Raw genomic sequence first — 20,427 nt, 5'->3', positions numbered from 1 at the left:
ACTGTTAATTCCTTGTTTAGCCCATCACTTCTCTGTAAGATAATTAAGGTTGCTGTGACCTTGTGGCGCTTCCTGTTTGCCGATTTCCCATCATCCCTCAAGACTTCTATGTGAAAAATGAGTGTGAGGAATACCTTTAGCCCTTAATCTCTGCTTGTTTATCATCCCTGCAGAAATCCTCTGGGTAACATTGATTAGATGGTCAAAAAAAAAAAAAAAAAAAAAAAAGCAAAATACTATTCCTGTGATGGTTTTTGTGTGCTGTGTATTTTATAGATATCACACAAGTCCCAAAAAAAAACAAAAGCCTTAACCTAAAGATTTTATGACAGGAAGTTGTCCTCAGAGTGATATTATCCTGCACAGTGTTAAATACTGCTTGCTGAAAAGAACCGGCTCAGGCATAAGCATGTCATCATGGTGCTGGGAAAATACCTTATAAGATAAAATAAATTATATAAAATATATATAAAATAAATTGTTTCACATGGTTTTTCTTTTTACTGGTTTTTCTTACAACTGAATATATAATGATAGCAACAAAAATCTTTCATTTACTCATGTATTTCCAGAGAAAAGTTCAGTTGTATTTTGTGACTAAGTGCTGGTTTCAAATTTCAATGTGTCTCTTTTGTCATGTGAAACCTTGGCAGACTTTAATTTGTTCCAGTTTTACCACAAAGATATCTATAGTGTCCATTAGTGTCCATCAAATGATGAAGTAAAGACTCATTAAACTCACTAAAAACCCTTGGTCATTTTTCTTTCTTTTTTCTTTCCTCTCCTTTGATGGATGTTATTATTATTATTATGTTAGTAGTAGAAGTAGTAGTAGTATTGTTGTTGTCATTCATGTTTTACTTTTTTGAATGGATAAGATGGTGGGAGGCTTTGGATGGATGGAGGGTAATTAATTTTCTGTTTGTTTGTTTTTTTGTTGTTGTTGTTTTAATAAGACGAACAAACTCAAAAGAGACAAATAAAGGAAAATAACTGCCTTACTTTTTAGAAAAGTCTATTGTGTTACACACACTAGTTTCCTCCAGCAGGCCAATAACATATCATCCACTCATCTTGTCGAGTACATGTGAATGGCCATCAGACTGGTATCTGCTTCAAACAGGCTTTCTATATTACCCCTGCTCCTTGCTATACATGACACACAGCTGGACTGAACCCCACATCAAGAGGGAGACTGGAAAATGGACTGCTAGTACCACAACTAATGAAAACACTGTATACAAGTATACACAGGGAAAAAAAAGAGAATAACACTGCAGGCCGTGCTGAAACCCTCTGCAACCCTGATATTGTTTGTCTTCACCTACTGAAGAAATCTGTTTCCTCCAGAGAGCCTGCAGGCAACCAAGCTGACAGATCAAACAGATCCCTGACCCTGACCTGACCGCTGAAGCCTTAATGCAGCCACATGTGTGTATGTGTGTGAAGGCGTGTGTACATGTAGGCAAATCAAACTTGTCCTGACCTAGTTTAACCCCTCATAGAGTTAACACTTCTTTGCACAACAGAAAGCCCAGAAGGAAGCACCAGTATTGACAGAACAGGGAGGAAGAAAAATGAATCCTCTCCAAACTTGTATACATCTGCCACAGCGATTCCTCATGAACCTCACAATGCTTTAACCCTTTCCTTTCCCATGATCAGACATTTAACATAGCCTTGGCATTCATCTCCATCAAAAAAATCACCAGACAAGCATTTATCAGATGTGAAACTGACACATTTATCGAGTAAGGTCTCCAAAATTGACCCAGTGCATTGTACAATTAGATTATTTTTTCTTGTACAAAAATACATCAGCCCTCTCAAGGCATAAAGCATACAGTGGTGGAAAAAAGTTTTCGGACACCTTTAAAATTTTACACAATCTCAAATATTATCATGAAATATGTGTGGAAAAATCTTTTTTGTGTTTCAAAAGGTGTGGCTGCATTAGACAGATACAAACAAATACAAATTATATATATATATATATATATATATATATATATATATATATATATATATATAATTTTTTATAAATTTATTTTATTTTTTATTTTTATTTATTTATTTATTTATTTATTGGTTTTTGTCTGCGTACCCTCACATTAGTAGGAGGAAGATAAAGCTGGAAACTGGACTCATCTGACCACAGAATCTTCTTCCAATTCCTGGCTGTCCAGTTCTTGTGTGCCTGGGCCCAACGACGCTGGGCTAGCCTCTGTCTCTCATTGATCAGGGGCTTCTTGATAGCCTTGTAGGACCTTAAGCCATGATCTAAAAGTCGGCAATGTACAGTGCGGGTGGAACACTGGACACCAGTTTGGTTTGACCACTGCTGCTGAAGCTCCTGTGATGTCATTCGGTGGTTTTGCCTGCACATGCGGATCAGCATGCGGTCATTTCTTGCTGAAGAAACCCTTGGACGCCAAGATCTTGGTTTGTCTTCCAAGCTGTTGGTTCGTCTGTATTTCTGCAGAGTGTATCCAACTGCTGAAGGACTACATCTGCACTTCTTGGATATCTGGCGGCAGCTGTACCCTTCCTGGCTGAGAATCTTTATCTTCAGGCGTGTTTCCTCCGTTAGGTTCCTTGTTTTAGCCATTTTTGTGTCTGAAGACCTTTCAGATGTGCTGGCTTTATATAGACACCAAGCTTGGCAACAAAAATTGTGTCTTTTAATAAAAAGAACGACCTTCATCACTTTTTAGGATTTGTTTAGTATTTTGGCTGTGACTGTACTAAAAGAAATTGCACTTGAAGACCTAAGAGTGATTCTTAATGCAATATTTTACAAATGCATGGGGTATCCGAAAACTTTTTTACATCACTGTATATGTAGCATACATGCAAAACTAATTCATGCAGATTTAAATTTTAATATGACAGTGTTGAAATATAAGAAATAAAAATTTATTGATTTATGCTGCCGATTGAAACCCATTCACCCCAGGTAAAGTTTATTTGTAGTTGACAGTGCACCAGTGTTTTCCAGCACAGCAAGATAAATCACCAGCATCGCGACAAGGGGGCTGTACAGTACATTATGGTGCACGCCGTGTACAGAGGCCTATGACAGGTACTCCATATTCATGCATTTTCCTCTATGACACCAAGTAGCATAACAAAGTGAGGCCTGTTAAATAACGCAGGGAGGTTCACATGGGGTTAAATGTGGGTCACTAATTATACAAGTATCGAAATTTGCTCTGGATTTTGAAGGCATAAATAAGGCACACACAAACGACCCAGTGGTTGATTATGGAGGCTACACTGGGACTTAACATGTGATGAATGGGCTTTGAATAATGCATGCAGGTACAAGAGAGGAGGGGCTACAGCCTTCATATTCACAGTCTGAGGTACCACTTTACAGCCACCGAGCTAGAGGGAGAAATAATTGTTCACCCGCAGCACGTCATCTAAAATAATTGGTTGAAAATGCAAGTCTCAATCCTCTTCAAAAAAAAAAAAAAAAAAAAGAAGAAGAGGATTTATGAAAATAAATAAATAACAAAAAAAAAAAGATTTATGATATGTTTGAAAGTAATCTGAATAAACACAGCAAATAACTCCATAAGGCAAGTTTTGTGGGCAGAAGGAGACGGATGTTAAGATCTGATATAAACAGTGGACAAACTTTTATTTATTTTTGATTTATTTAACCTTTATCCATGTAAGTTGAATGGACCACAATTCTCAGTTACAACGGTGACATGGCCGCGACGCAAAAAATAAACCCTTGTGCAAGACAAATCATTTGGAGTCAAGGTGCCAGTTCTCCTAAAGGAATAAAGGAGCACATTTTCCAGCTCCTTTAAATAAAGCACAAGAATGTTGAGACAACATGATCCATATTGTAACTTTCAGGGACTAGAATCAGGTTTGTTTTGGCTAAGATCTCTACCCTGGCAAACTGACAGATTACCAAAACACTGCTGCATAAATGAGCTTCTTGGGAGTTCATGTGCGTTTTGTTCACGAGCTCTGGTTTGCTTGTAATTAGGCAAACTAAATACAGATGTGCAGCAAAGTCAACCTTTCCAATATGACCCAAAAAAGAGAAAACTGTATGTGTGATGGCACCTTAATATATGACAAATGCCATGGTATATCATCCTGTACACCACTGGATGCAATGAAGTAAACATGTACTTTAGTTACATTTGCACAAAACTGTTGAAATTTTCTTGTTACATGCACACGTTTTCAATGGCAATTCAATGCACATCATTAACTAGATCCTGTAAAGGATGGTGGCAGTGATTTTATGGATTTGTCCCAACTGCTGTCGTATCCGCTGCAAAATATTTTCAAATTCACTGTGAGCCTTCATGACCCCAAGGGGAAGAGCTTTATTGATTTTGGTGACTCCATGACCTTTCCTGTAGTGCCACTGTCAAGCCAAACTCAAGTCTGCTTTGTGGACATAACCTTCTGTTGTTCACCAACAGCACAAGTCACACATGATAGTTATCTGATATACTAGCTGTTAAGATTAAGCAGGTTAAACTCTATGAGAAAAACAGTCTTGGTCTATTCTGCCAAAAATATCCAAGTGTTTAGAAGGTAAATGAGTCATTCCTAAAAACATGATGGGAGGGAAGATACATCTCTGGAATGCTGTGTAGCAAAATATGATTCCTTTCAATTGCCATCATTCAGCTAAAAGCAGTCTACTCCCATTCACAGAATACCATAATCACCAAATGATCATATTATCGAGATGTATAAAATAACTTGAATCTGCAATCTCATATAGGCCTATTTTCCATTCACACATGGTTTAAGGTAATCCAATGAGTAACCATTATCTATTCAAAGATATCTAATGTAATTTGATTGATTTTAATGTTTTGTTTTCCACTTAGTGTAACCAACACTCTTACCAGTGTTTGGTAATCAGGTTACTGGAATCCACTTAATCCAATTATGTGCAGCCTCAGTTCAGATCATTTATAACTCCATTATAAACCAGTGGACACAGAAACTGGGGCCAGCTCAGTGTTTTTCACTGGATGCCTTTGTATGGTAACCCAAATGTCCACTGACCCGCCTTCCTCCTGTAAACCAACCAGGAAATGAACAACATTTACCCAATCAAAAGCCAATAAACAGTTGCTGCTCTTACACACAGCCCAGACTGCAGATAGTAAATAGCCGCCTCTTACAAAAATACTAAACCTATGACACTCTCCAATCTTGTTGATGTACAAGGAAAATGAAGGACCCATTCTGGATCTGCACAGGTACAATGTCTCACACATAGGCTGCAGTTATTGTTACCAGCAGGTCCAGGGCCAAAACATATTTCTCAAAGCGTTCTTTATTTGCAGGAAAAAACGTGGGGATTTTCACCCTAACACCTTGACATGGCAATGATGGGGAGGAAATGGCATATCTACCTGTGCATGAAACAGGACCTCGGATCTGCCCTCAAAATACACTTTTAGAGGCAATCTGCTTTCCACAAAAAGGGGTCAACTCAGGCAGAGAGATAAATAAATTGCTTTGCTATTGCCACGCTGTACATTCTATCTAGTTGAAACCAGGTCATAAGAAAAGCCCATACCTCTCCACATACATGTAGGAGAAACAGGAGAAAGGACTTACTATAAAAGAAAGCCAATGAGTGGAGACAGAAATAGAGAAAACGACGAGGAGAGGAGATGACGAGTTAGAGAAAAGGATGTGTTAAAAGAACGAAAGGTGAGGAGGGGAGAGATGAAAGAAGAGGAGAAGGAAGAGAGGAGATCAGAGCAGAGCAGAGGGGAGGATAAAGCATATAACAGGACCATAAAAGCATGCTAAATTCTGGAGAGCTGATTCCAATCTGAGGAGAGGGGAATGGAGTAGCAAAATGTGATAAGAACAGCTTGCAAGTAGAGTTTTCACGCCTGTATGCTTGCAGCTGCCGTTACTCAACGGTGTCTGCATAGAGGGAAAAAAAAGCTTCCTTTTGAAAACAGAAAAAGGAAAACCTAATAAATAGATGCTGGCTCTCTTTTGCTTTTGAGATATTGTGTTGCAATCATACTATTCCCCTTTATTCACTTTTGCATCACATTGAATTACCAATAGACATGCCAACAGCTAATTTGATACTTTAATAAACGGGATTAATAAATAACCCTGTCATGGATTCTAGCTGAATGAAGGGGGTTGTCAGAGGCTAGGAAAGATGGCTGCAGTTGATTCCATGTTATGTGGCTTCTGCAAAGAGCAGCAATTGCTGAATGAATGAGGATTAGGGTTAAAAATGATGGGATTTGATGCTGAAAAGCCCAGCTGAGAGGCAGCACAGCATGGGAGCATGAAGCATAGCGGGAGAGGAGACGCAGGCCGGGTTTCATTGCCGCAAGCAGACAATATCACATCTCCCGCACAAAATAACATTTATTGTGGAAGAATATGGAGGCAGCAACCCTGCCTTGCTCCTATATTATGGCAGAATCAAACACAGCATTGAGTAATAAATGGTTAATAACAAATTAGTTGTCCAATTCGCCAGGCTTTCAGTGGTAGCTTCTGTGTGTTCTCTAGCTCCCCCCTCTGATATTGTTCCTCTCTCGCTTTACTTTTTAAATGTCACATGTACAAACACATGACTTTGTTGAATCAAAAGACAACTAAGGGCAATATGAGTGAAAAATAAATAAATCCAAATCCAAATCCAAATCCAAATTTATTTATAAAGCACACTTAAAACAACCAGGTTGACCAAAGTGCTGTACATAGGGATAAAAGACATCAGAACATAGAAGAACATAAAATCATAAAAGAAAACATAGATACATAGAAATGTAAAAGTAGTATAAAAAAGTAATAAAGTATAAAAAAACATAAAACATAAAAGTATAAAAACATAAAACATAAAACATAAAACAAAACATAAAATATAACGACCATAAAATACAAGATTCTACAGCTCTCAGGCTGGGTTAAAAGCCAGGGAGTAAAAGTAAGTTTTGAGCAGTGATTTAAAAACCGGCAGGCTGGGGGCCTGCCTTACATAGAGAGGCAACTCGTTCCACAACCTAGGGGCAGCAACGGAAAAGGCTAAATAAATAAAACAAATCACTCTCAAAACATCTATGCCTGGTTTGAATGTGCGTTACATCGTAGGTGCTGCAGATGGTGCAGCCGTCTGCCGTTATAATTCACTAAGTTGATGGGGACACTCATCGTCGTCTACCCATCCTCTCACTGGCTGTTGCTATAGTGACACAAGAAGATGGGTGCTCACTATGCGTGTGTGTTTCTGTGTGAAAGTGTTGTGTGTTCATCTTTGAGAACAAGCCAGAGATAACTCAACTTGTTCAACCATGTAAACATCCCATGCTGGTGAGAATTTGGCCGTGCATCAGTGTTTAGCCCAGGGTAGAAATTAGACCATCATGGATCCGAAACCTCCCCACTGAAACCATTACAAATGAAATTTTCAGAACTGACATTTTAACCAGAATGAGATAGTAAAAGTTTCAAGTAAAACCCAATATGACTTAAATTCTCTGAGACATCATTTAAATTACATGACACTAAGGGCCCAAACACACAAAGTGATAAGTGAAGTGTTTTCAAGCATAGTAATAAATAATAGAGAATAATAAGTCAAACAGTATTGCTCAGAAAGTAGACTACCTGAGCACAGCGCCACCTAATGGCTCACAGCACATGGAAGTCATATCGCTTGTTTAACCTGCTGTCCATGTTGTAGGATTAAAACTGGACAAACTGAAACATCATGACTTATTCTGGCTCTACTAGGGAGATTTTTGCAACAAACACCTGCCTGCCAGGAAAAATACTGCAGTCGACAGTAAACAGTCAGTTCACCGAACAGTGTGCTGCAGCTGAAACAGAAGTTTTGGTAAAAAATTGGTGTCCTCTCCAGCTCAGATTAAAAGACCATCGGTCTGTGCTGGGCACAAACACACAGGAACCCAAGAGACAATTTTTAAGTAGCCGAATTGTGTTGACCTAACATGAGTCTGTGTGTTTTCTCACTACAAATTCGATCATGAAGGTTGTATGTCACTGAAGTTTGATGCAGAGGACTTGGCAATGGCAGGCAGCTGCTTTCTCCTGTTATCAGCCAGTAATGTTACAGCATATCAACACAAGTTAATCTACTCACTAATTTAATAAATGTGAGTGGTGACACTGGGAAGGCATTAAATTCATGGCAACTCAGCCACCGGGGAGGAGCGGCTTTTACCAGACAGCAGTTGCCCTCCCCTTTCCGGTCAAGGTGAAGCACATCAAAACACGTCAGAATCACTCCTAGTGTGTTTGGACCTTAACTGATTTTATATTCCCAAATTTATAAATTTTCCTTGTTAAGTGTACCATTGATCGAAAAATCCTAAATATTTTCATCAGATGTCTGCAATTCCTAGGAAGATACTTCACAATTCACAGTGAAATATAACTAAGGAGACAAATGTGTAAAGAAAGAAAGAAAGAGAGAGAGAGAGAGAGAGAGAGAGAGAGAGAGAGAGAGAGAGAGAGAGAGAGAGAGAGAAAGGGTATTCATGTAGGATCATAAAATGTTTTTTGAATCGACAACATTTTTGACACAGCATTTGCCCTCGCAAAGCTTTTGCTAATTTTAAGAGGTTATTGAATGGATTCTACCATTGACTGTTTTGTCAATGCCAAAAAAAGAAAAAAAAAATCTGGCTGATAATATCCCTCGAAGTAATAAAGTGAGTATTACAGTGGTGTTAGTCAGTGAGCTGGGCAGTATGGAGCGTATGATGAGGTAAGACATGGCCAGAAGAGCTGAAGCTGGCAGTAAATCCTTCTAATTCTCTGCCCAGCGTGAGGCCTATTCCCTCTAGCCAGCCCCGTCCCTCTGGGGGGATCTGGATCAGCATCTAATGAACCTCCTTCAATTACATGTTCCTCCGTTATTAGCCCTCTACAGCTAACTGAAGAACATGATCAAGTCCCTCTGCCTTCCATTTCCTGAAGATCCCCAGGCCTCAGAGGGTTTCACTGGGGTTAGTCGGGCACAGAAAGCCTCAGAAAGCTCTCCAGTGACACGGAAACACTGCCAAAAAACACTGACAAGCTTAGGAGGCAACTTTTTCTCATGTCCAGTCTTCTCCAGTTCATTTCATTCTCATTTTTCTCCATTTTTCCTTAAGCCCGTGACTTAATTTCTTGAAATAAGCATGATGTAATTATGCAAGTATGTGCACAAAACATTAAGACAATTATGTTTTCCTACCATGAAATGATTACGTGGAAAAATGACTAGAAACTGGCAGTTAAAGTGGACTGAAGCGCTTGCCACTTCAAAGACTCATATAAGCTGAAGCATGTCGGTCACATTTCACATTGTTAACAAGAAACAAAGGCTTTTAATATTTGCTGTCTCAACTGAGTGCCTTTCTTTGCACCTGAGTAATTTAGTACCTGAGTACTGTCTTTGCTTTCCAATTATTTTAAGGCATTTCAAGTTAAATTATATTCAGCTTCAATTAAAAAAAAATCAACTGTGAGTTACATTTCTTGAAACCAGCACAATTGTTTCCCACTGCAATGCAATCAAGATTTGATTCAAAATATCCTAAAGGAGCAGGAAACTAAGGCGGTGGTGAAACCTGTTGTTTCAGCGTGACCTGACACATCCAATCACGCTAACTCACATTAATACTCAGGTGTGCTCACTTTCAGGACGCATCTTGGCTGCGTTGAGATCTGATAAGGAAATCCACATTTTGAAGAAGGCTGATTTGCATTGCTATTGAATCACAGTTCTTTGTGGACAGAAAACTGGTCACAATCTGGAAAACGGCAAGCAACGTCATTATTTACCACATCTGCTAGCTTCCCTCTTTTGTATGTGTCACAATTGGAGATCAATGACAGAAAGTAAAGCGTGGGGTGTAGTGGAGGAGAAAAACAGTGGAAAGTACAAGTTGTTGTTCAGCCACTTGGTGTGAAGACCTCAGAGATCCCATCAGTGTTGTCTGTGTTCTCAGACTACACTTCCCTCTCCCTCAGGACCATCAGAGCACTGAGGAATATGATTTCTGCATAAAGCAGAGGGTTGGACAGCACACTCCTCAACCACAGCCAGTTGATACTGATCCACTGCTAAAAATTTATAAAATCGAGAACAAAAGGAATGCGTGGGAAGAATTGGATCTCATTATGTGAGCTTGCATGCAAGTGTGTCAGACCTGAGATGGGACTCTGATTGCTGAAGTCACACTGAAAAGAAAATGTAACTTCTCATTTAAAAAAAAAAACAAACAAAAAAAAACATTGTCATTATTGAGTTTAAAAAAATCATGACACTGTAAGGAAAATACATGTTGGTAAGCATTTTGTGTGCCTAAGCTCAGAGCAGGTGCCAGTTTGTCTGAACAAGGTTTAGACATGGGAGTAGAATCTGATGTGTTGAAGGAAGGTGCACAGACAAAATCAAAGAATTTCCTTTATGAAGTACTGAATGTCTGTAGTAGTAGAGTAAACTCAAGCTGAGACATAGGGTCTGAATTTAAAGGAATTAAAAGCTGCTTTCACACAAAAGAGTGGAGTGATCCAATCAGAACATCACCTCAGTTTTTATTCCTCCTGCCCCCCATTTGATCGACTCTTCAACTGTGCCGGTTATCCTCTTCCAGGCTCAGACGGTACAGAGGAACAGAAACTGTTAGCTTCTAAGCATGGCATGCCAATTTTGTGCCATTACTGGGTATAATTTGTCCATTTTAGGCAGGATTATTTTACCAAGCTAATGTTTTATCCGAAGAGGTGATGGCTAGCAAAGCACTTTGGTGTGATAGATGGAGCTCTGCCTCTTTAGCTAGCAATGGATTCTCTACAACTACAAACTTTTTAGCTGGTGAGCTATACAGCAGTGTTAGTTGGAAAAATATCACTAACATGTCGTTAGGCAGGAAAATATTGCCTAACATATCGTTGCAGTAGTAGTGTCAGTTCCAACAAGCAAGATATTTCCACTTTCTTAGATGGTTGGTCGGTCTTATCAGGGCCCAGACAATATTGTTACCCTACAACTGAAGCCCACTCAGCCCTGGTGGAATGGATAAGTGTAGAAAATGTAGCCCCTAAATAAGAAAATTCACCTTTCTAACTAGGCTCACTATCCCTTTAAAAGATTATTTTTAATACCAGATAAATCTTGTTAAGCTTTTGCAGTACAGCCATTGTTGTGGCCCTGGGGACATTATCTGTGGTCAGCTAACCCTCGACACCCCGAGGCGCTCCGGTCCCACCGCATCATGCCGCTGTCCCCTGCAGAGGCTAGATAACCAATGATTTCATAACCTCTCCTGTTTTTCCAATCATGTGGGAAATCTCTCCCCACTTAGAATCTTGATTACTCAATCCTCTTGGTTTCACACCACTGGAGATGTGACCTTGATTGCGATAGCCGTTGAAAATGGTTTGCGGTTATTTTCCTGCACATACCTAACCAGCCTGCTGCCTCCGTCCTGCCTGGAATCCATTTGTTCATTCCATGGAATATAATTATAGCTGCATCTCTGAAAAATCAATTCTCCTTACCTCAGGTTAGACTTAGTGCATGCACACATGCACACACACACACACACGCACACGCACATGCACAGGCACAGCACAAACACACACACACACACACACACACACACACACACTGATAATGTATTGAGAGCCAAGTCAAGGTTAACTAATCCAAGTACAGCCAACGTTTTATAATTTCTTCATCAGTGTGTTGTTTTCAACAGTTCTTCTAATCGCATGTTTGGAAATGTTTGACAATGGCAACTTAAGCATCTTACGATGCCTTATTATGATGCCTTATGGAAGCCTTCTAATATTAAATTATGTACCATATAAATACATATGCAAGTTTGCAGCGAATACCAAAAGCACTCACCATGATTACTTCTTTTGATCTGTTTTGTTTTGTTACAAATTCAATTAAAATACACTAACTTTTGTGTCAAAAATCTTCACAAAGTACTACTTTGTGTCTTTTGAACATTTAAGAACAGACGATATACTTTTAAGTAGATGTTTCTGTCCATTTCCTTAAATGGCTTCTATTGTAATATTTAATCTAAGACTATTTATTTGTGAACCAAATGGAGTGTAACCCAATGTCTAAATAAATAACAGAGATATTCACACTGGACCTCAGAATTATAATGAATAAAACATCCCCAGATCTCATGAAGATGTAAAATAGAACTGGTATGACACTTCCTACTAAGACAGGTCCAATTAGACTGAGCAGGAAAGGGAATGAGAAACCTATTAGCCAGATCTGATCTCAAAAATCTGTGAAAGAGACGTGATGTATACTGTGGAGATGGAGTAAACTCTGTGGGAGTAATAAAGAAATAAATAAACAAATAAACAAATATAGATACTACAAGGTTAACCTTAAAGTGCTGCTATAAAGCACAACCTTTTTCCCTCTTTTTTTTCCCACAATCCAGTTTCTATACCAGTACATTTTGCTTCAGCACAGATTCAGTCATAACACTTTTACTTTGTGTATGCATGGCACCTTTGCGAAATGAACCAAACGATTTGCTTTCCTGCAAATGTGTATTCAGTGGTGTGATTGGTTTCTATTAGAAATTATGATTTATACCCACAGGCCGGATTAAATTGTCTGGTGGGCCGGCCCCAGCCCCCAGGCCTTAGTTTGCCCATGAATGCTCTCGCGTCCAGTGTTTATGAATTTCGCCTTCCCTCCTGTGTACCTTCATTTGTGCACCATAGCCCGAAGAGTTTTGAAATCCATATATGCTGCACCTCTGTCTGGCTGATGGGGTATTTGTGTTGCCTGAGAAGTGGAAAAGACTTAGGGCTCTAGTTTCGCAGACCTGGCAAGGCGGGGGCGTAGCACAGATGCGCTTCGCCAACTGGGTGTGGCCAGGCGGATTTTGCAAGTTTGGCACGCCGTGCTCGGTGGCGCAAGTACGCCACTGTCCCTCCTACCGGAAGGGAGGAGAGAAGGCGTGGAGTGGGTTTGACACAGCCAATTCACATTTAACCAATCAAATGAGCCCCTGTCCTCGCCTTTAAAATGCGCTGCGTGAATCACGGCGTAATGAAAGTTTACACAGCTGACATGGAGGTCTACTGCCACAGGCGGAGCGGAGCCCAGGAGACCAGCGAGCAGTGCGGACACGTCACCAAAATCTCACAGGCAGGCTTCCGGAATGTCAGGCACATGAACGATGCAATAAATACCGACAACAAACACTATTCAATGCTACGATCACAATCAGCACATACATATATCTCCATATCAACTGTCCCGTCACAGCTGATGTCAGATCAAAGGAGACTGGCACCGTTTGTGCTGATTGTGAGGTTTTGGTGACGTGCGCCTGTCAGCCAAACTTCCACTGCGCCGGCTGCGCTCCGCCTTTCGCGGAAAGTAGACGTGGTTTCAGATGGCGAGCTTTTGGCGCACCTCGGCGAAGCCTTTTGGCACTAAACTGTCACTGCGCCAAGCTGAATCTGTCAACACCTCTCCCTGCTGCACCGCCACTCCCATCTCGGCACACCTCGGTCTGCGAAACTAGCAAACTGTCCGCCCCTCACGTTTCGCTGGTCGAAACTAGCTCTGCGCGGGATTCGCCTCACTGCACCACCCTCCGCTGCGCCAGGAAACTAGAGCCCTTAAACTCTATCCATCAAATCTGATTGCTGTAAGATTTACAGTCTCTGAGGTACAGATTGTTTGAGGGCAGAAAAAGAATTTGAGGAAGAAGAAGAATCCTAACAAAAACAATCTGGTTGAAACCCTCATGCTAATATTAAATAAGTGCTTTATCAAACATATTTCTCATAGGACCTTATTTCTACATTGTACAAAAATCATGTAATTTAAGAATTCATTGATACATTCCTGTGCTCAGGAACAGACTTACCTGTGATTTTAATTTCCGCAAATATAAAAGACAATGGCAGCTGGTGATTCCAAAGGCAAATTAAATACAGAGTGTTATAATATGAATGAAAATACTACTTCAGAGTCTGTGTTTAACCCAGTAATTAAACAAATTGCCAACCCAGTGCAGCATTTATGTCACAAAATTATCATCAGATTTTTCATTTCTGTTTAACACTTATAATTTTAACAGTTGCTCCACAGGGGTGATTCCTATGAATATATCCGCATATTCAGTTTTGCAGTTTTAACATAATAGCGGGTTCTCTCCACCTCCCAGTCTGACCCTCTGCCTCCATTACGGTATAAGGTATGGCAACTGTTAAAGCACGAGAAAATTAAACAACTCATTTTGGGTTAATTAATGGAATTAGTGTTTGAGGAACATCAGGTTATTAATATGCTAATTTAATCCTGTCAAGAATATGGGCAAAATTTTTGTTGAGTGCCACAGAGAGACAGAGAGAGAAAGCAAGGGAGCAAGAGAGTGAGAGAGAGAGAGAGAGAGAGAGAGAGAGAGAGAGAGAGAGAGAGAGAGAGAGAGAGGTAGTGGAGTGGAAAATGCAGTGTCAGCCCAGCAGTGTTTCAATCAGTGGATCTGAGGACATGTCTTTGAAACAGATAGCTTGATAATAAACTAATTATGATACAGTCAGATGTGTCAACAGCCGTGTGCTTGACACCTGTTTCAATCTCAGCTCAGAGATATTCAACTGCATCCTGATTTGCAAGAGAGATGCCAGTGTCTTTTGAAAACTATCTGATAGTCTGTGATTTCTAATGTGGCTACATTTTCTCATATCTACAGTATACACAGAGACCAACATGTCCCCAGCCTTTCCAAACAATGATAAAATGATCTGCAGGGACAGAGATGAAAAAATGGAGTGTCAAAGATTTGATGGACTTTTATCTTTATTGGGATGATTAGGATCTTTGTGTACATTCACGCAGGACCCGAGGTGAAATTGGATGTTTGATCGTGTGACTCAAAAACTGGGCAGCACAAATGGCAGCAGGAAGCAGAAACAAGGTCATAGACTGAACCTTTTTAATAACTGGTTTTGGTTGCCATCTTTCTACAGTTCACCCATTCTAATTGGTTAAGATTTGGGATGGAACAATATGCTCATCTCATCTCACAATACGATATGATATGATAAGAGATTCATGCTCAGTGCAACCACGGTACAACGTGGTAAATCAAAGTTCAATGATAATGTCTGACTGTACAGAGTTTTTTTTTTTGGAGCGATAAATATTTCTAATAGCAGCACTTGCTGTCTAGACTGTAAGCAATTTAAAACTAGCTAATGTTCTAAATAAATTTTTCTGTCCCGCAAAACGTACCGACACATATTTGACTTGTGAAACTGAATTTCTATATATCCTCTACTCTGAGGAGTGAAGCTGCATCCGGCTCACTCTGTTTGTCTCTTCTGGGTAAGTCAAGCTTCAGGGTCCATATTTGTTCTTAGTCATAAAATAATGGTGCATACATAGTGTAACTAAAGAGCCATTCAGTTTTATTTTGCAAAATATAAAGTGCAGTAATTCACAATACTTTGATATTCACAAATTACAAAATAAACTGCAACGGGAACAAGTGAAATAAGGGCTGAAATAAAAAAGCCATTGCAACAGCAACTGGAGATTAATTCATTTAAAATTAAATTTCTATTTTTTATCTTTCAAAATAACAATATTATGTCAAACGGCCCAATAACAGGACAATAAATATGTAGTTGCTCTGTTGAATAGAATGTAGAAAAGAGGAATTTTCTTGAACTACATGGTTTATGTTATCTTCAATATAAGTGAGACCAAGTTTAATAAATTTAGTGTCATACTTGAGTTTAGTCATATTGAGGAGAAACTTAGATTCCCCTGAGGCTAGACTCACTTCCATTCTGCAGTGGAAAATGGTAAGCACTCTTCACTTTTCAGCACACTGAAAAGATGTTACAATTAAAAACAAAACATAACAAAGTTTGTTTCTTTTTTTTTTTTTTTTTTTCGACACAGTGGACCCACATGCCTGTGGTCCCCTCAGAACTGACGTGCAGTCCAATTTGGGCCTCAATTTGGTGGCTCCATTGCTCTAGACTTTTCTTTTTTCCAGTTAAAATGGAGGCTAACCTGAGGTCACAGAGATGGAAAACCTCAAAATACACTACACTAAGCAAACCCCAGTGATGTCCAGCCAAAGTGTATGAAAATGTTTCTCAAGCATAGTGCTGGGCCATGCTGGCATCATGGCTTGTTGTGCTTGGGAGGCCTCCCCAACAGCACCAAGCTTGTCTTAATCCTGTGGATTCTGGTGTAATGGCATCGGAGTGCCTCTCCGCAGTGGGTGAGATCCTGTGTTTGCCGATCTGTTTTCCCCACAGGGTCCCTCAGCAGAGCTCATTTAGCAGCCTGATGCTGTGTAATTAAGACTAGCGCTGGATAGCATTACCGGCGCCTGGTTAGCTCCCGCACTCTGTTTTCTATTGGAGAGACTCCTAATGAGTCTATTAGTCTCCTATGAGGGACGGGGGAGTGTGGGTGGGTGGGTGGTGAGGATACGCCAGATGTTTGTTGACATGGAGGGAAGTGGATGTTTACATGTATGCATTTGTGCGTGTGTCTGAATGTTGTGTGTGCGGTTGTGCATGCTCGTGTGTGCACATTTGGTGACCGCAGCTGTCATGCTCAAAGCCAGTAGCTTTGATGGTTTCATCAGGCCTTACAGACACCATTTGGAGAGAACAAGACTGTCTGATCTCTCTGTGGCTTCACACGGCCAGGCAAAGAAGGAGAAAGGACAATTTCTAAGACGGAAGGGAAAACAAAACGATAAAGCTTATCAGGAAATGTTGAGCTGCAGCATGAATTCCTAACGCTCTCTTCAGTTTTATCTGACCGCAGTTTCACAACCAAGAGAAACTGATCAAGCAGAGGCGATAACAACTCGACAATGTGTCCAGTGTTTTCTCTGCAACAAACTCCAACAAAACGACAAACTCCTGGTTAGTCTTGATTTGGCAACAAACTGGCCAAATCATTGATCACTGATCATCACAGATTTTTTTTTTGTTTGTTTGTTGTTGTTGTTTTAAATTTTGTTTGTTTGTAAGGAGGATGTTAGGCTCTTATTTCACACTCACATTTCAAAACAGACAAAAAATGTGACTACAAATCCATTCAATAACATGTTATTTCCCTATGGCAGTTAACATCTACTCTCTAATACACACATAAACATCATCCTTCTATAATTATGAAACAAAGAAAAGAGAAAAAAAAGGAACCTGAGCATTATGGGATATATCCGGCATTGTGAAAGCGCGCTGTCAGCCTATTGTTGTGATCTGCATTGATTGAAGTGAAAAGCCTGAGCCATTATTCAAAGCCATCCAGCACTCAATTAACACTCCATTTGCATTATGGCAGAGCAGCACTGCCGCCTCTTGATTAATACGTCTCCTTCTCCCTTGCCAGTCAATCATGAATCATCCTCTCTTGCCACAGGACAACGCTACACTCCCCTGCTGGGAGAAAGAGGAGGGATGGAGGGAGGAAGGAAAGAGTGCAGGATGGATGGGATGGAGCTGGAAGAGCAAGGGAAAGGGAAAAAAGTCTACATTACGCTCCCTCACTGGGAGAGACGGAGAAGATGGGAAGGATCCAAGACCCAGAGCTGGGAGAGGGAAGGAAGGAAAAAGGGATGACGGAGTCACAGGGGCAGAAAATAATGAAAAGAAATGATGAAAGATGGGCACAGGAGAAAAGGGGGAAACGGGAAATAAGCAGGATAGAAGAAGTGGTAGGTGATAATACTGTAAGATAAGATGAAGGAGAAAGGATGGGAGCAGGGAGTAGGGATGGGTCATATAACCAAACTGTGCTTATTTTTTGCAACTGACATTTTAAAATACATACATGTTTTAAGATATGTGATTAAACAAACAAACAAACAAATAAATAAATAATCATGTAGTGTTCAAATGGCACAATAAAACCTATAGCACGGACCAGCCACAAGAGGGCTTCTGCCATGTCAGCAGTTTTGGCAATTTTATATGATGGACTGTTGTCTGAAAAACACAACTGTGATTTAAATAGTGAAGAAAAATTTCAGTCATGTCTAATGCTGGCCTGATCCTCAGTCCAGCCAAAACCATCCAATTGTTTGTACAAGCAACAAGGATGAACCTTGCTTAACTAGCATGACAGCACAAGCTGAACTGAAAGTATTTGTTTTCACTGCCAACATGATTAATAAAGACATACAATCGATCAATAACACAGAAAGAAGAAAGTGTTGGAAGTGATCATTTTACCCTGTAATTGGAGGAATTATCAGTACACACCAATGTGAATTTTGATTTAGAGAGCGGGGCCAACTGTGAGAAAAAAGACTTGTGTGCATCTGTAACAGGGAGAGAGATGAAGGGGGTCAAAATGAAGACAGAAGGGTGAGAAGGTAAGAGAGAGAGAGCCGGATGAGTAAGAGGGGGATGAGAAATAAAGATTAATGGTTTGGTGGAAGATGTATGGGAGGAAAGGAGGGAGGGGAGGTGAAGAAGGGAGGGATGCGGCAATAAAAGAGCAAGCAAGTGACAAAGGGAGGAATGGTGGAGAGATCCTCCCTGTGCATTATAATCCTATGAGAAACAACCGGTCCTTATTTCATAACCACAAGAGGGCTGGGAGAATACACAAAGGGTAGACAGGAACAGAGCATTGTAGTTCATGGCAGCGAACTAAATAATCAGACTATTGGCCTTATTCCAAACAAAACCATATTCCAATGTAGCTGTTTGCATGTTTATGTCGACATGTTACAAAGCAGAGCCTGATTTAGCCCAAGACGCCAAATAATGACGGCCCAGTTTTCAGCCCTCTTTCTGTTACGTTTCAGTTCCTAAACCACAATCCAAGCCAACAATTCAGTTCAAAATTTTAGATCCATTAATAAACACATTCAACAATGTGAGACTTGACTTTTTTCATCTTAAATGTCTGTGGGGGGAGAAATCAGGCCACAGAAATTACTTTATCATTATTATATTGCAACAAAACTAAAAAGCTGCAATTGATAGAATTCTGTTTGATAACCACGACATGAGGTCTTTTTAAGAGTTGTGTCTTCATTAATTCAAAACAATTCATACTGTTTCAGGACGAAGTCAGAAAGACTCATTCTTTTATTTATTTATTTATTTTTAACTGATTAATGCAGTATCAATTTAATGAATAAACAGTTGTGAGACTAGCTTTAACAAGACCATACATAGTCAAACTGCTGTTGTCTGTATTGAATACTGCCTTGAAAACTTGAAAGTCATTGTACAACTAAGATGTATGCATGGCTAAAATGTCCTTGGGTTTCCTGACTAAACCGTAATACTCTGCATTGCTCATTCCAATTACAACCATATTTGGATTAAAGTGATTATAAAATGCTGTTTACATGGACATTCCTCATCCAAGTATTGACTTAGTTGGGTAAATATTGGAACACAGCAGTCCATGTAAGCATAGCCAGAGTAAACAGATCAGAAATAAAGAGGGCAGAAGGGATCCCATGTGCCAAAGTCCTATAGGTCCAGGTCAACTGTTATAATTCCCTCCACAAAGCTGTGATGTATTTTGTTCATGGCTTTTTGTCTTGAGTGCCTACAAAAAACATTTTGGTGAACAGAAAAGCACATGAGCAAGGCAAATTCCGTCTGCAACATAGGCCAAATTATTGCATTATTCATCCATTCAAATTTAAAATTGGCAAAGCATATAGCATAGTCCTTATGGTCTTTTAGCTTTAAATGTGACAGATGCAAGAAAGAAACTCCACTATGCTTTCCGTTAATAATCAATTGCATTCTGTATATCAAAACACATTCATCACTTGGCTGTGCTATTGCCCCATGTTTATACATCCGCAGTGGCCTAATGTCAACCTGGCTTCAATTGCCGTCACAAATCCACTTCAGACTCCTGTGGTGAAATAAATATTGAGGAAAACATTCAGTCAGGTGCTTCAATTATGTTATGTGAAGGTGTACAAGCATACAGATGAGTGGAGGTGAAATCTCGCCAATTAGAGAGACAGACAGACAGACAGACAGAGAAAAGCACTTAATGGCTCTGAAACTGAATTATATGTGCAATTAAAGCCTGCCATATCTCAGCTTTGTGTGTGTGTGTGTGTGTGTGTGTGTGTGTGTGTGTTGGGGGGTGGGGATAGGCCAAACAAGCTGCTGGTTGGTTTATGGTGGGCTGGGAACATAGCAATTACATTCCCATTTCAAAACTGGGTCAACTTGCACTGGAATTCATGACGTGGCATTGGTTCGTAGTTGATCAAGAGGAAAACGCGATAGTTTCTTTCTTTCAAAGAGTCTGAAAATAAAAATCATAGGATGCTGGGGCTTCTATTTTTATTTTTGAAATTGCAAATCACATTCTTGTCACATTCTTGGAGATGGAGAAAGCAATAATTAACA

Source organism: Myripristis murdjan, chromosome 4, assembly GCF_902150065.1.
Source record: "Myripristis murdjan chromosome 4, fMyrMur1.1, whole genome shotgun sequence".
In the NCBI taxonomy this organism is placed as follows: domain Eukaryota; kingdom Metazoa; phylum Chordata; class Actinopteri; order Holocentriformes; family Holocentridae; genus Myripristis; species Myripristis murdjan.
This window is presented reverse-complemented; position numbering follows the sequence as displayed.